Genomic DNA, 14,283 nt, shown 5'->3' with positions numbered 1-14,283 from the left:
TTGTGTCACCGCAAATTGGGGGTTGGGCAATGCGGAACTCGTTCTAATAGCCGAGCGCGTGACCTGCATTGGCGCATCAGCTGACGTCACCGTGTCTCGTGACTCTTCGTTCTCTATCGTGTATGAACTGCGGACAGCGCAGTGATCTCTTCATTAATTTAAAAACGGTTATAGGCCTCGTCGCCTAAATCTTTGTATAAAACGACGGAATGTCGTCGTTCTGTTGGTAAGGACTAGATTTATAATTGCCGTAACATGTTCCACCTGACCGAGTGGTTCTCTACCTGACCCTCATTCGCTAAAGCTCCTCATCGATGCCTGTGTCTGTGCGCGCACATCCCTTAGTAAAGTCAATATGGAAATGTTGTTTACATTGACTTCTTGTTGCATTCAATTGACTTGCTATTGAAATGGAGTAGAATATCATTCATCACTTTTGCGAGGGGCGTACTGTAGGGTTTTGTAAGTGGGTGTCCACAGCCAAAAAAAAAAAAAAAGAAAGAAAAAGAAAACTCGTGGCGTTCCAATCGGTAATATTGAGAAAAAAAAAAACATGTATAGTTATCTCTCACATACATTTGCACGGTTGGCATTTTTTTACATAGTTGCGGTAGGGATTGTGTCAGTACAGGACTCGTATGGCGTGTACGCGATTGAAAGATAAGCGACGCGGTGTCATCGCGTCGTTTTATCCGTTAGCCTCGCTAATAAGCTATGCATTATTGTGAGAAGCCGGCGCTGGGCATTTGATAAGGGTGCATATGTTCTGTTTTATAGTTCGGACGCGTTTCGATGCGGATGTGCCTTGTTTCTTTTCTTTTTTTTTTTAATCAGCTCTCTCGTGAGATCATTCAATCAGCCGCGTCTTTCCGGTGGCTGCGAAGGTGGAGCGCCTGGACAGTATCGACCGAGCAAATAAATGAAGCGGCCTTCCTTTCTCACCTCGTTATCGCAACGTTGTTATCTCTCTCTTTCTCTTGTATATACGTGAGTACGCCGCCGCTAATGCGGCTTATATGAACTCTCTGCGCTTATCACATATATGGCTAAAGCCAACCGCTTCAATTTATCCGTTAACTATTCTCGAAGCGCGTGCTCGGTAACCCGAATAACGATTGATTGGTGGACGAGGTTCGAAATTCAAAGGCAACACGGATGCTGTATGATATAGACTCTGAAGCAGAGGATTTCGGTGGTACCAATACATGCGATTGTTTTTGTTAATCTTTTTTTTTGTGTGTGTGTGATCAATTTCCGGGAGCAGCACAAACGCTATTTAGCGCCGCTATCGCGTTCATCTTATCGGTGTGCGCGATGCGTCCTTCGGGTCCTTTTCCTCTGCGCCTCTGACGTTTGCAACGGATTAATAATCCGTTGTTTGACGTGAAGCAGCGCGATAGAAACAAACAATTTTTAATTGCATTGTGCTTTCCGTGAGTCAGTAATTAATCAGACACGCGGGAATTCGTTTACCCGCTTCAAATGGGAAACGGGATTATTGCTATGGTATGTGCAGTGCGTCTAACGAATCGTTCGGACGTGTGACACACTGGCGCGGTCTTGCGGCTGTCTCATTTCCGCGAAGGTTCTTTTTTTTTTTTTTTCGCGCTTCCGTTGTTGACTGCACCATGTGTTCCCAGGACAGGTTCGCGTAAAAAAAAAAAAAAAAAGCGTGACTCGAATTTCTTGACACGTAAGCTTTCTGCGTAACTCCACACCTGCGATAATTATCTTTCTTTCTTTTTCTCGAGGCGGTGACCTGTCTGTCTCACACGGCGTGTTTGCAAGGGTTCGCGAGACAATTACGTAGGGTTAATTGGCTTGCCAAGCTAGAGCGTGCGTGCGGATTTCGTATAAAAGCTACAGCCTGTATACAGGACTACGCTGGCGTCGCGTCGGAGTGAAGCGAATGAAGTCGCGTGTACAGCGCGTATTGATTCACGTCCGACTCTCCGTGCGGGGCTCTTGTTAAACACGGAGGTGTTGTGCCGTGTCGGGTCAGCGCGGTTTGCAGGTGGCAGCAACGAAGAGACGGAAAGCTGAGTTCGCGCGGGATCTGGGCCTCGATCGCTGCGTCGGTTTGACCTCCGATCCGACCCGCTTGCGTCGCGTCCGTGCGTAGGACGTGTGCGCCGACGTGTCGTGTTGTCACAATGATGACGCTGCGAAAAGCTGAGCCTATAGTGAGCGGGTAAAGCATTGACGCGGTCATCATCATCATCAGCCTGGTTACGCCCACTGCAGGGCAAAGGCCTCTCCCATACTTCTCCAACAACCCCTACTAATTGTGGCCATGTCGTCCCTGCAAACTTCTTAATCTCATCCGCCCACCTAACTTTCTGCCGCCCCCTGCTACGCTTCCCTTCCCTTGGAATTCAGTCCGTAACCCTTAATGACCATCGGTTATCTTCCCTCCTCATTACATGCCCTGCCCATGCCCATTTCTTTTTCTTGATTTCAACTAAGATGTCATTAACTCGCTTTTGTTCCCTCACCCAGTCTGCTCTCTTCTTATCCCTTAACGTTACACCCATCATTCTTCTTTCCATAGCTCGTTGCCTCGTCCTCAATTTAAGTAGAACCCTTTTCGTAAACCTCAAGGTTTCTGCCCCGTAGGTGAGTACTGGTAAGACACAGCTATTATACACTTTTCTCTTGAGGGATAGTGGCAACCTGCTGTTCATGATCTGAGAATGCCTGCCAAACGCACCCCAGCCCATTCTTATTCTTCTGGTTATTTCCGTCTCATAAGCAAAGATAAGGTGATCATAAGCAAATATACGTTTGAAGGATTTGGTGGTACACAAACGGGGCAACGTCGAATAAAAAATTAGTACTTGATCTTATTATAGCTGCACAAGAGTTGAAATAGTATGCTGATGGTGGTGGAGGGGGAGGGGTCGACTCATCACGATACACTCAGTGTTCCTATCCTATCACCAGCTCGTATACAGCTGCGCCGTGGAGAACTGTGAGTGGGAAAACACTATGGCGTTAGTGACGTCACGTAGCTACTCCCCGTACGAGCACACATCTCTTGCCTTGCGCCGCGCTAATCACTCACTCGCGCCGCGCTAATCGCTACGCTGGCGTCTCTGCCCGAGTACATTTCATCATCTGTACGTTGGGCGCGATGCAACAGTGGCGCATTTCGAATTGTATATCGCTTCCGGCAGTGCAGGTGTAGATGTGTTATTGGGCCCGAAGCGGGCGTTGATGCCACGCCGTGTACGCGAAGCGTAGTGGAAAGACCGCGCGTCCCACGCACGGCCATCTATCCTCGCCGCACCACCCTCATCGCTTTCGCGTAACCGTCGGTGGTGCGTCGTTGTAAGCAAGAACGTTGGCGTTTCTTCTCTCGCGGAGCGCGACAGCTGCCGTTGCATCTGCGACCGTCGCCGGCGGCCCCCGCCTCGCGCCAAGTTGAGTCACGCGACACAAAACAGGTCCGCTTCTTCGGCCGCGACACGGGAGAGAGAGAAAGTTGCTCGTGACTGTTTCTTTTATTTGTCGTCTCCTTCACCCCCCCACCCACGGACGCGCTAACGCTCCCAGGATGCGCGCGCGCGCGCGAGTGTGTGTGTGTGTGTGTGTGTGTGTGTGTGTGTGTGTGTGTGTGTGTGTGTGTGTGCGGCTTTTGAACGAGTTGTCGGGTTTCGGCGATTTCCCGTCTTGCGCCTGTTCCTCTTTGTCGCGGAAACCCGAGCAGTGCTGAGCCTGCTTTTGAATAGAGCGAATTGTGCTACGGGTTCCGTATTGGGTCTGGTTTTCTTTCTTCTCGTCTTGCACGCCTAGAGTTTCTTCTTCTCCTTTCTTTTTCTTTCTTTCTTTCTTTCTTTTCCCGGACTCTACCGCCGTCGACGCGCGCGGTCCGTTGAGATGCGGAAACAATGGACGCGCGGAGATCGCGTTTCAATGGCCCGGCCCGTTGCTGCTTTTACTTTGCGTGCTTTTGAAATTCCACTCGATTACGGGAAAGCGTCTCCTGCTCCTCCTTTTCTTCTCGCAGTGGGGCTCGCGCGTGTCCCTGCTCGTCGCCGTTCTTTCATCCTCGCCGAGACGTCATTTCTCGCCTGCGAACGTGGTCTGTCGCGCGGACATCCTGACGCCGTTGACGACAGGGATGCTTACCCCCAACGCGGAAATCATTGCACAAAGGACTGCCCGTGTAAATAACGGTGCAAGGCGCTCACTCGGAATGGGGGTTGGAATGGAAGCTTCGGTGCGGCTGCTTCTCAAGAGCCCGCGCGGCTTGCATACACGCCTCATACGTGACGCGTCTCTGTGGCGGTGGCAGTGCGGTGTGTTGCTGTATTGTTTCAATGCTAACGGCATAACGTAGTCATTCATCGTGAGATGGTGTCTGCCGGAATTTTTTTTTTAATTGCGTTTGGCAGGCATTCTCTAAAGGGCTTTAAGCTTGACGAAAACGAATCGTCTTGACGTTAAAATTCATGGCGATCGTTATAATAATTACGAAACCTCTACGACTGGCCAAGCTTGTACTCGCATATTGCAGCAAGAATGAGCGAAAGAATAAAGCGTTATTTGGCTTTGCAGAATGTGCTCGAGTCCTGCGCGCTTCAGTCGATAAGCGAGGCGTCGGCACCGAGGCGCGTGTTTCCGGCTGCGTGTAGTTACCGCCGTAATGCGGTAATACATCCACCTAACTCTGATCTCTTCATGGTATACTGCCTTCATTGTGGCTTTTGCCAAATGACTCCCTTCTCTCTCTCTGACGTGATCGATTGAACGTTGAAGTCTTACTCATTCCTTTCTGTTCAGGTTCGCGAGCCGAGCAAAAAAATAATAAATAAAAAAAAAAAGAGAAAGTGAGCTAAGGGGGCGGGGCGCAACGGGAAGAAAAATTTCCCGCCTGGTCTTTGTCGGAGAGACGTCCCCGTTATATAGCGTCTCTCCGTCTTCATTTTTCTGTTTTCGCTTTCTTTTTTTCTTTCGTCGTATTATACGGTCATCACGGTTGTCGTCCCCGTTCTCTTAACGACCGTATGACGTCACGCCACAGAACCCTCCAGCGAAGCAGGCAAGCGCCCGAGAAGCACCACCGCCTGCTCAAAATCGGTAGCGTTTGTCTTTAGAACGACGCCCCCCGATAACGGCACCCACAGTGACTCCTTCCCTTTCGTTTTCTTCGTTCTTCCGCCTCTCTGGCGATTCTCTCCCCGCTACACACCGTGCCATGTATCCCCACTGTCTAGCACTGTGCTGGTTCCTTTACTCCTATACCAGTATCTTCCTTCGCAGCCGGGTTTTCATCTTCTTTTTGTTAATCTATTTCTTTCGTTTTTGATTCCTCGGCCGGCTGCTAGGGGGATCCAGTGTCGCGCTCTGCGTCTGGAGTTACAGAAGCACCCTGCTTCTAGAAGTGGCGGCAACGCCGCGCCCTCACCCCTCCCTCCGTCTTCGCCGCCAGCCGCCATCTGTGCCTGATATAAAGCGTGCGCGTGCGTTCGCCGTCCGGGGCGCACGATGTGCTAGCGCGCTCGTGTGCAGCTCCGTCTCGCCAACTCTGTGCAGTGCAGCGAAGGCTAGGGCTTGAATTTTTAGCCGCTCAAGAAAGCAGGCTGCATGTGGCACAGAAGCGAATTAGGAGGGCTCTGGGGCGTATTGTGCGCTGCTAATCCGTCGACGAAGCCTCCATTAAGCGTTGCGTGTTCAGAGGCAGACTGTGGGGTGGGTAAAGGCGAGGTAACGCAAGGATTAATTAACGCGAAACGAAGCTAGAAGCAAGTAAACGGGGCAAACTATTTTAAACTCGGGTCTCATTTGCAAACGCGAGACTTATCGAAAATAAAATAGTTGGATGGCGCTTGTCCCGTTGTTTCCTTCTTGGCGCTCGTCTTCGTTTTGGGGTCGTTAATCTTGATCGCATCAGTATAAAGGAGCTCTTCTTCTGTTTGTTTACAGGATTCGCAGTTTTGGCTGCACTGCACCGAATTTGTGAGGTAGAGCGTAGCAACGTAGTGGTAGGAATACAGTAGGACACGGGGCGCGCGCGCAGCGCGGCCTCCGCGCCTTGACCCGGGTCTTCCGCGCATGCGCCGTGGCCCCGTAGCGGTGACGACTCGCGTTCTGTCTGCTACCATCTGGACGTCGTCTGTGGACGGACGGGACGGGAAGGCAGGAGAGAGAGAGAGAGAAAGACGCGAGCTCTGCGTTATCGCAACCGTGGCCTTCCAGTCGTGAAAGGCCAGTTGTGAAAGGGGACGCTGCTCTGTCCCTTGCACTGCAGGCTATGGCAGTAGCGATATGTGAGCCGAGCGCTCGGCTTTGAATAGTCGTCGCCGCAGCGTTTTTATTGCTCGACCTGCTTCGGTCGCGCGTGGCCGGACGCGGCAGCTGCGGTTCTGTTATCGCGTGGCCGATCTCCATTACGGCGACGCTTGGTTTGAGCGAATTTCCGGGATCCCGTAAAGTTTGTAATACACGTATCGTTCTTTAATGCCGCTAAAAAAAAAATTTGTATCGTTGAGGCGTGCAGGCTCACTTGTGTGATATTCGATGGAAAGTCATCTTCAAGTCCTTCTGTTTGCTGCCGTGGTGTATAGAGTGCTTCGTAATCTTCAGAATTACAGATGTTGGGCGCGGAATTAAGAGACTATACTCAAAGAAGCAACTCCGTTGTGTTCCGTCTTCCTCTTTGTGGCGCCTATTGCGTGCCCAACTTGTTCGTTTCCGTTAACTGCAGCGCCTATTGCGACTTCGTGCCGGTTAGCGCCATGTGTAGGTTCATGTCGCGAAAATCTGGCGCTTGAAAACAGAGACTTACAGAGGAAGAAAACTCGGCAGGAGCGCTCGTGTCGCGTTTTCTCCCCTACGCCCCTTGTTGTTTAGCGGTAAATTTTTTTTTCGACGTGAGCCAGTACCGGCTTGGTTCTTCCAGTTCACTCTTTTCACCCAGGTTTCGGGTGTTGCACCGCTTCAACTGCGGTGCCTGATTTCGGCCAATAGCCTGTGTAGCACATAGCCGGCGCATTTGGTGTGTCTTAGCGCGAGCGCTTCTTTGTGTGGTCCGTGTGTGGTGTGTGTGTCGTGCGTACGGTTGCTTCCTTGGCGCGCGCCTTGCCGTCTCTCCCTCCGCGTTTCGAGCGTTCCTGACGCGACCGTTTTGGAATTCCAAGGCCAGCGGGGGGGTGCTCGCAAAGCGGGGGAAGAAGCTGCTGCGGTCGGCGGCTCGTTTGCTTACCTTACCGCGTCTCCTCCGCTCGCTGCTGCTCGCGCGTGTTTTTTCGGAAGCCGTTAACTTGTTTCGCTTCTATGCGCGTCCGCCTGCGTTCTTCTACGTTACGCGTCCCAGCGCGCCCCTGCCTTTCCTTCCTATCTGTATCTCTCTCTGTCTCCTTTCCAGTCTTGGGAAACTGGAAAGAAAGTGTCAGGTATACTCGCAGCTGCGTATAGTCCTACGCGTATGGTGGGGGGAGGGGGGGGGGGCAAGTTTGCGTGCGCATCTCATCGTGTGCGCGCCACTGTAGGACTGTCGCTGTGCGTACATACATCGCGGGCTCGAGTTCCTGCTGCGGTGATGGCTGCTTAAATTGTAGTGCATGCGGGAAAAGAAAAACACCGAAATATTGAAGCTAAACCGGTGTCCTTCACTGCGGCGTTTCTTATTGATTTGTTTCGCTCTGGGACGTGTTAAACACCGTGAATCGATGAGCTCTTTCGCTCTTGTTTGCCGTTCAGGAGCCCCTGATGGGGATAATGGCGGTGGCAGTGAGGGTTAGATTTTTGTGTTCCGGGGTTAAACGTACGGCATGGCATGGGTACCACGTGGTGTTTTTAAACGTGTGCACAATCTCTGAAGTATTCTCCTGTTGTCCTTTGAATTCCGCCCAGATGGCGACAGAGGCACAGGCATAGCTGCGCACACTACAGGTGCTAGTTAAACGCGAGTAGTTTGCGGTACGTGGCTGCTTCTGTATTTTCGCAGGAGAGGGTGGCTAGCTGCAGGCTCTCAGCGTTTTGGTGTGTGTGTGTGTGTGTCTGTGTGTGCGTGCGTGTGTGTGTGTGTGCGTGTGTGTGTTTGCGGTGACATTGGCTTGGAGCCTCATGGCGCCACACCCACTCAGCTTCCATCCGTCGCATCGCGTCTGTGGCTGGTTTTTTTTTTTTTTTTTTTTTGCCTCCGAGGGTGTTCCGTGTGTGTGTGTTTTGTGCGTGCGCGTACTTCTCGTGCTGGCGAGTTGCGGAGGCTGTCTGCCATGCTAGAGACGCCGCCGCCTGTGCAGCTTGTACGATAACGTTCGGGTCGCGAACGCAATGTGGTGCTTGCCTGCACGCCTCTTCTTTGGCGGTGCGCTCTCTCTCTCTCTCTCTCATACTCTTCTCTTGTAATGTTTGTTTTTCTTTTCTTATTCGGGCCGCACAAGCAAATAAACGGAGAACACAAGAAGGGCGCCTGGAGATGCTGGTCCAGGGGGAGAAGAACCGCGCCTGGGTCCTCGCGGAGACACGAAGAAGCCTGAAGACAGATATATATTTCCGAGAGGGGCGCCGGCACGGCTAGTTACATCGAGAGCTCGCCGCCGTCGCAGTGTTGAGGCAGCGCTATCAGGTGGAGGCGCCAGGATTTGTTTTTTCTATGGGGTGTTTCCTCTCTCTCTCTCTCTCTCTCTCTCTCTCTCTCTCTCTCTCTGCGATTTGGTTTATCTTCCGACCAGGAAGTCGCGCGAGCGTGGTGATTCAATGGGCGTATTTCATTCCGGTCGCCTTGTTTGTGTGTTGCGCAATCCATAGAGTTTCCTTCTGCCTGCGAACGCGTCTTTGTGACTTTCTCAGTGAACGATTTTTCATCAAGATATTATTACGTTACATAAATGGAACAGTTTGCAGCGATTACGCACGGGCCAATTCTTATTGTCTCTCTATGTTTAAAAGAAGTGTTAGTGCTCGGGAACTTGTAGAAAGACCAAGCGTAATACATAACGGCACTAGAACGTTCGAAGCCACGTGCATGAACACTAGGACAAGTCCGTACTAACCGTCATTTTCATGGTATAGCTGAGCGATCTCAGCACCAGGGTGCCCTTTAATGTTTTTTTTAATCAGAAAATATAAAAGAACAAGAAAAACAAAGAAAACAGCCTTATGGCGCACCGTATGGGAAGTTAGGCCTAAGTTTCGGTATGAGCGTTGTTTGAAGTCGGAGGCGATCTCACCGCTGCCAACCAGATGTTTTGGATCGGACTGCTGGTACGATCTGTTGGGAACTCGGCGCTGACGCCCGTGGTTGTACCTGGGTCGCAAGCCCCAAGGGTAGCGTTGGCCTGGCGGCCTGGGGTACAACTGGAAGCATCCGAAGGTCCCGGCAAAGCATGAGTCGACTGGTAACAACAAAACAACTTGTTTATTTTAACATCGCAAAGAGTTGGCGGTCAGGTTGACCGAAGTAGAGAGACGGGAGAGCACTTTACTCAGCAGAAGAAATCGGAGCCCTCTCTTTTGCGTCCGGGGGCAGCTGTTTTTATACTCTCGCAGTTGAGGGCAAGAAGGAACCCCTCAAAAGACGAGCACGTGAATGTACAATGGGCTAATGGTGACGCACACTGTCGTAGCGATGCCGTAGCACCATGACGAGCACGATCTCGTAGCACCCTGTCGAGCACGATCTCGTAGCACCCTGTTGTAGCGCTGCCGGTCGGGCACAATGACTGTAATGAGAGGATGGTCCCTGCTTTGGCATCGCCTGTTTCGGGCACAATGACTGGAATGAGAGGATGGTCCCTGCTTTGGCATCGCCTGTTTCGGGCACAATGACTGGAATGAGACGATGGTCCCTGCTTTGGCATCGCCTGTTTCGGGCACAATGACTGGAATGAGAGGATGATCTTTTGCGGTTGCATCGCCGCAGTCGCGCCTGGAAACACCTGCCGATGAGTGTTGCGGCGACGACGATCGGGCCAAAATGTCTGCCGCCCCGCCGCAGTCGCGCCGGCAAAACCACGTGTCGCAGGCGAAACGCAACAGACCGCCCCGCCGGGGGAAGGAGATCCCGATGGACAGGGGACTGCATCCGCTGTCCGGAGGGATGTCGCTCGATGATGCTCATAACCGAAGTCGGGCGTCCCTCGACGTTTCTTGAGCGCAGCGCACAGAGAAGGCCTCGTTCTCTTGTTCAGGTTCGCACGGGACACTGCAAAGTGACTTCGGGAGAGTTCACATTTTTGTTCTCGTTCCCGGTAAGCGTTAGAACTACGCTGAAACTCAACCGCTCAGTCAGCAAGCACGGCACAACCCTCACTAAGCCCTGCCAGGCTCTTTCCCCTTTTTATACCACTGCCTAGTTCCTTACAGTAGTCTAGCATCACTCAGAACGCGTCCACAAATTGAAAACTTGCACTAGAAAGCATATCATCACTTTGAAACACTAAACAAAAGCAATATGTTAAAAAAAATCCTGCCTCAGGAAAAAAAACATCAGTAACAAACAATTTTGAGGCTGATTCCTACGTTAGGGGCTTCGACTTAAGCCATCGGCGTTACCGTTGAGACTCCCCTTTTTGTAACGCACCTCAAAGGAATATTGTTGTAAAGCGAGGCTCCAGCGCAGGAGGCGGCCATTTTTGGGAGAGATGGTCTGCAGCCATTGGAGAGGGCAGTGATCCGTCTCAATGATAAACCTCGAGCCGGCTAGATAGCATGACAATTTCTGAACGGCCCACACGAGACACGCACACTCTTTCTCGGTGGCGCTATACGCCTGCTCACGACTGGTCAGCTTACGACTAGCATACAGGACGGGGTGTTCTACTTCTCCATTTTCCCGTTGGCACAGTACAACGCCCATGCCTCGCTCACTAGCATCGCACTGAACAATGAACCCTTTTGTATAGTCTGGCGATCGTAGCACAGGCTGGCTTGTTAGGGCACTCTTTAGGGCGCTAAAAGCTCTTTCCTTTGTCTCGTCCCAGACGACTGTTTGAGGCTCTGTCTTTCTTAGAGCATCCGTCAGGGGAGCCGCGATATCAGAGTACCTAGGGATGTACCTCTGATAGTAGCCGGCGACACCTAAGAACGACCGAATATCGGTCTTTGTGCGCGGTTGCGGAAAGTCTCGCACAGCGGCCACTTTTATTTCAGAGGGGCGGCGACGACCCTGACCAATCACGTGACCGAGGTAGACAACCTCGGCCTGTGCTAACTGGCACTTAGGAGCCTTTACTGTCAAGCCTGCTTCGCGCAGGCGGGTTAGCACTGCCCGCAAGTGTGTCATATGCTCAGACCAGGATGCGGAGAATATCGCTACGTCGTCTAGATACGGTAAAGCGAATTCTTGCTGTCCCCGCAACACTTTATCCATGAGACTTGAAAAACAGTATGGCGCGTTCTTCAAACCAAAACTCAACACTTTAGGACGGAATGTTCCCATTGGTGAAATGAACGCCGCATACCTACTAGCCTCTTCTGTAAGTGGAACCTGCCAATAACCCCTGACAAGATCTAGGGTGGAAATAAACTGAGCGCTACTAACTTTCTCAAGGCGCTCCTCGATGTTAGGGATCGGATAAATTTGATCCTTAGTGATGGAATTAAGCCTGCGGTAGTCGACGCAAGGACGAGGTTCCTTGCCCGGTACCTCAACTAAAATCAAAGGGGAGGTATAATCACTCTCACCTGCCTCAATAACACCTAGCTGTAGCATTTTCTTTACCTCAGCCTCCATAATATCGCTCTGGCGGGGTGACACCCGATACGCCTTGGATCGTACTGGCTCTGGGGAGGTAAGTTCTATATCATGAGTAAGTACCGAAGTCCTACCAGGCCTCTCAGAGAACAGACCTTGAAACTCTTGTAATAGCTGGTGTAGTTCGGTTTTCTGCTCAGGCGACAGCGGTGCCTTACTGATAAGGTCACTAATGACTTGACCGGTGTCTTCCCTGTTCGTCACTGAGCCTAGTCCCGGAAGCTCGACCGGAAGCTCTTCAGGAACGTTTACCATCATGCACACCACTGCTTCCCTTTGTCTATAAGGTTTGAGCAGATTACAGTGGTAAACTTGCTGTGCTTTCCGCTTTCCTGGCAGACTTACCACGTAGTTAACGTCCGACAGTTTCTGAACAATTCGTGCTGGGCCCTCCCACTGCACGTCTAGTTTGTTGTTTAGCGATGTGCGCAATATCATGACCTCATCGCCAACCTCAAAACGACGGGCCCTGGCTGTCCGATCATAATAAACCTTGGCCCTCTGCTGGGCCTTTGTCATTGCTTCACCTGACAACTCCTGTGCCCTTCTTAAGCGTTCGAGGAGCTTAAGCACGTACTCCACCACGACTGGGTCGTCGCCCCTACCTTCCCACGATTCTCGAAGCATGCGAAGCGGAGATCGAAGCGAGCGACCGTACACCAGTTCAGCTGGCGAAAACCCCGTAGCCGCATGCGGCGCGGTCCTTAAAGCAAACATCACCCCAGGCAGACACAGCTCCCAGTCAGTTCGATGTTCAAAACACAACGCTCTCAACACGCGCTTCATGACGGAGTGGAGCTTCTCAACGGAATTCGACTGTGGGTGGTACACTGAGCTGTGTAACAGCTTTACCCCACACCTTTCGAGAAAAGTTGTCGTCAAAGCGCTAGTAAACACTGTGCTCTGATCTGATTGGATTTCCGCAGGAAAACCAACTCGCGCAAATATGGACAGTAGTGCATTAACTATCTCAACTGAGCTGAGTTCTTTAAGCGGCACTGCTTCAGGGAACTTTGTCGCTGGGCAGATCACAGTCAAAATGTGTCTGTACCCCGTGGCTGTTACCGGCAGAGGTCCCACAGTATCAATAACGAGCCGTCTAAAAGGCTCCGTTATGATAGGTACCAATTTCAACGGCGCCCTTGATTTGTCCCCTGGTTTGCCCACCCGCTGACAAGTGTCACATGTCCTCACGAAATGGTCTGCGTCCCGAAAACACCCTGGCCAATAGTACTCTTGCAAGAGACGGTCCTTAGTTTTCTTAACTCCTAGGTGTCCGGACCACGAACCCCCATGCGACAAGCGCAACAGATCCTGACGATAGCATTGAGGCACGATCAGCTGATCGAACTCCACTCCTCTTCGGTCTAGATACTTCCGGTACAGGACTCCACCTCTTTCCACAAAACGCGCAGTTTTCCTGGCGATACCTTCTTTGACATTGCAGCGCACGTTTTCCAGGCTGCCATCCTTTTTTTGCTCGGCTATCAAAGCCGACCGGCTGACTTTTAGCAACCTATCAAGTCCGTCTGACGTAGGCGCGATGAGCAAATCAGTAGATAGCTCTTCTAACTTTCCCGAATCGGGATTTTCCTCTCCAGTATCTGGCGCCTTCAACGCTACAGACTCAATTTTATTCAGTTCGGGCGTGCTCTGAATATCAGCTTGCTGCGCCTCTGACCCTTTTTCGTTGTTTGATAACGTCGGCCCCGCAACTACCGCCTTTGCAGCGAGCTCCCGAACCTTCGATCTGGTTAAGGCCTGAACACTAGCTTCACCAAACAAAAGCCCCTTCTCGCGCAGGAGGTGATCGGACCTGTTTGAAAATAGGTACGGGTACTGGGGGGGCAGCATAGATGACACTGCCGCCTCCGTCTCAAGCGCTCCGAAAGGTCCTTCAATAAGCACTTTTGCTACCGGCAGACACACGCTATGAGCTTCCACGGCTTGCTTGATCCATGCGCACTCGCCCGTGAACATATGGGGTTCTACGTAAGACGGGTGAACTACATCCATCGTAGCTGCGGAATCGCGAAGCACTCGGCACTCTTTCCCGTTCACGAGGAGGTCTCGCATGTAAGGCTCGAGAAGCTTCATGTTCTCGTCAGTGCTGCCTATTGAAAAAAACACAACTTTTGGTGTTGTTTCCGGACACTGCGCCGAAAAGTGACCCGGCTTCTGGCACGTATAACAAACGCGCGCTTGCCTCATCTCGAACCGCTTTCTGCGTTCGGCTTCGGCTGCTGCCGTCTCCTTAGGTTCGGTCGCACTGCTTCCACTCGCATCCGCACTACGCGTGTTCCCCTTTGCTCTCATGCGTGTGAACTTCGGCCTCTCGAACTTCGAGCCAAATTCACCCTTTTGACCATCCTTAGCTCCGCGAGCCCGACGCGTCACAAACTCCTCGGCTAGCTCAGCGGCTTTAGCCACCGTACAAACGTCTGGCCTATCCAAGACCCAGTATCGCACGTTCTCCGGTAACCGACTATAAAACTGTTCTAGCCCGAAGCACTGCAGAACTTTATCGTGGTCACCAAACGCTTTCTCTTCTTTGAGCCACTCCTGCATGTTCGACATAA

General features: G+C 51.7%; 1 protein-coding gene across 7 annotated transcripts in view; it reads left to right on the top strand.

Annotated features, from left to right (window-relative positions):
- LOC142585349 (cyclin-dependent kinase 16-like) overlaps positions 1 to 14,283 on the top strand; it is a 186,321-nt gene that overhangs the window by 130,851 nt on the left and 41,187 nt on the right. The gene's annotated exons all lie outside the window — the stretch shown is intronic.

Source organism: Dermacentor variabilis, chromosome 6 (genome assembly GCF_050947875.1).
Source record: "Dermacentor variabilis isolate Ectoservices chromosome 6, ASM5094787v1, whole genome shotgun sequence".
Taxonomy (NCBI): Eukaryota; Metazoa; Arthropoda; class Arachnida; order Ixodida; family Ixodidae; genus Dermacentor; species Dermacentor variabilis.
The sequence above is the reverse complement of the archived record's forward strand: the minus strand, read 5'-3'. Positions and strand labels throughout refer to the sequence as shown.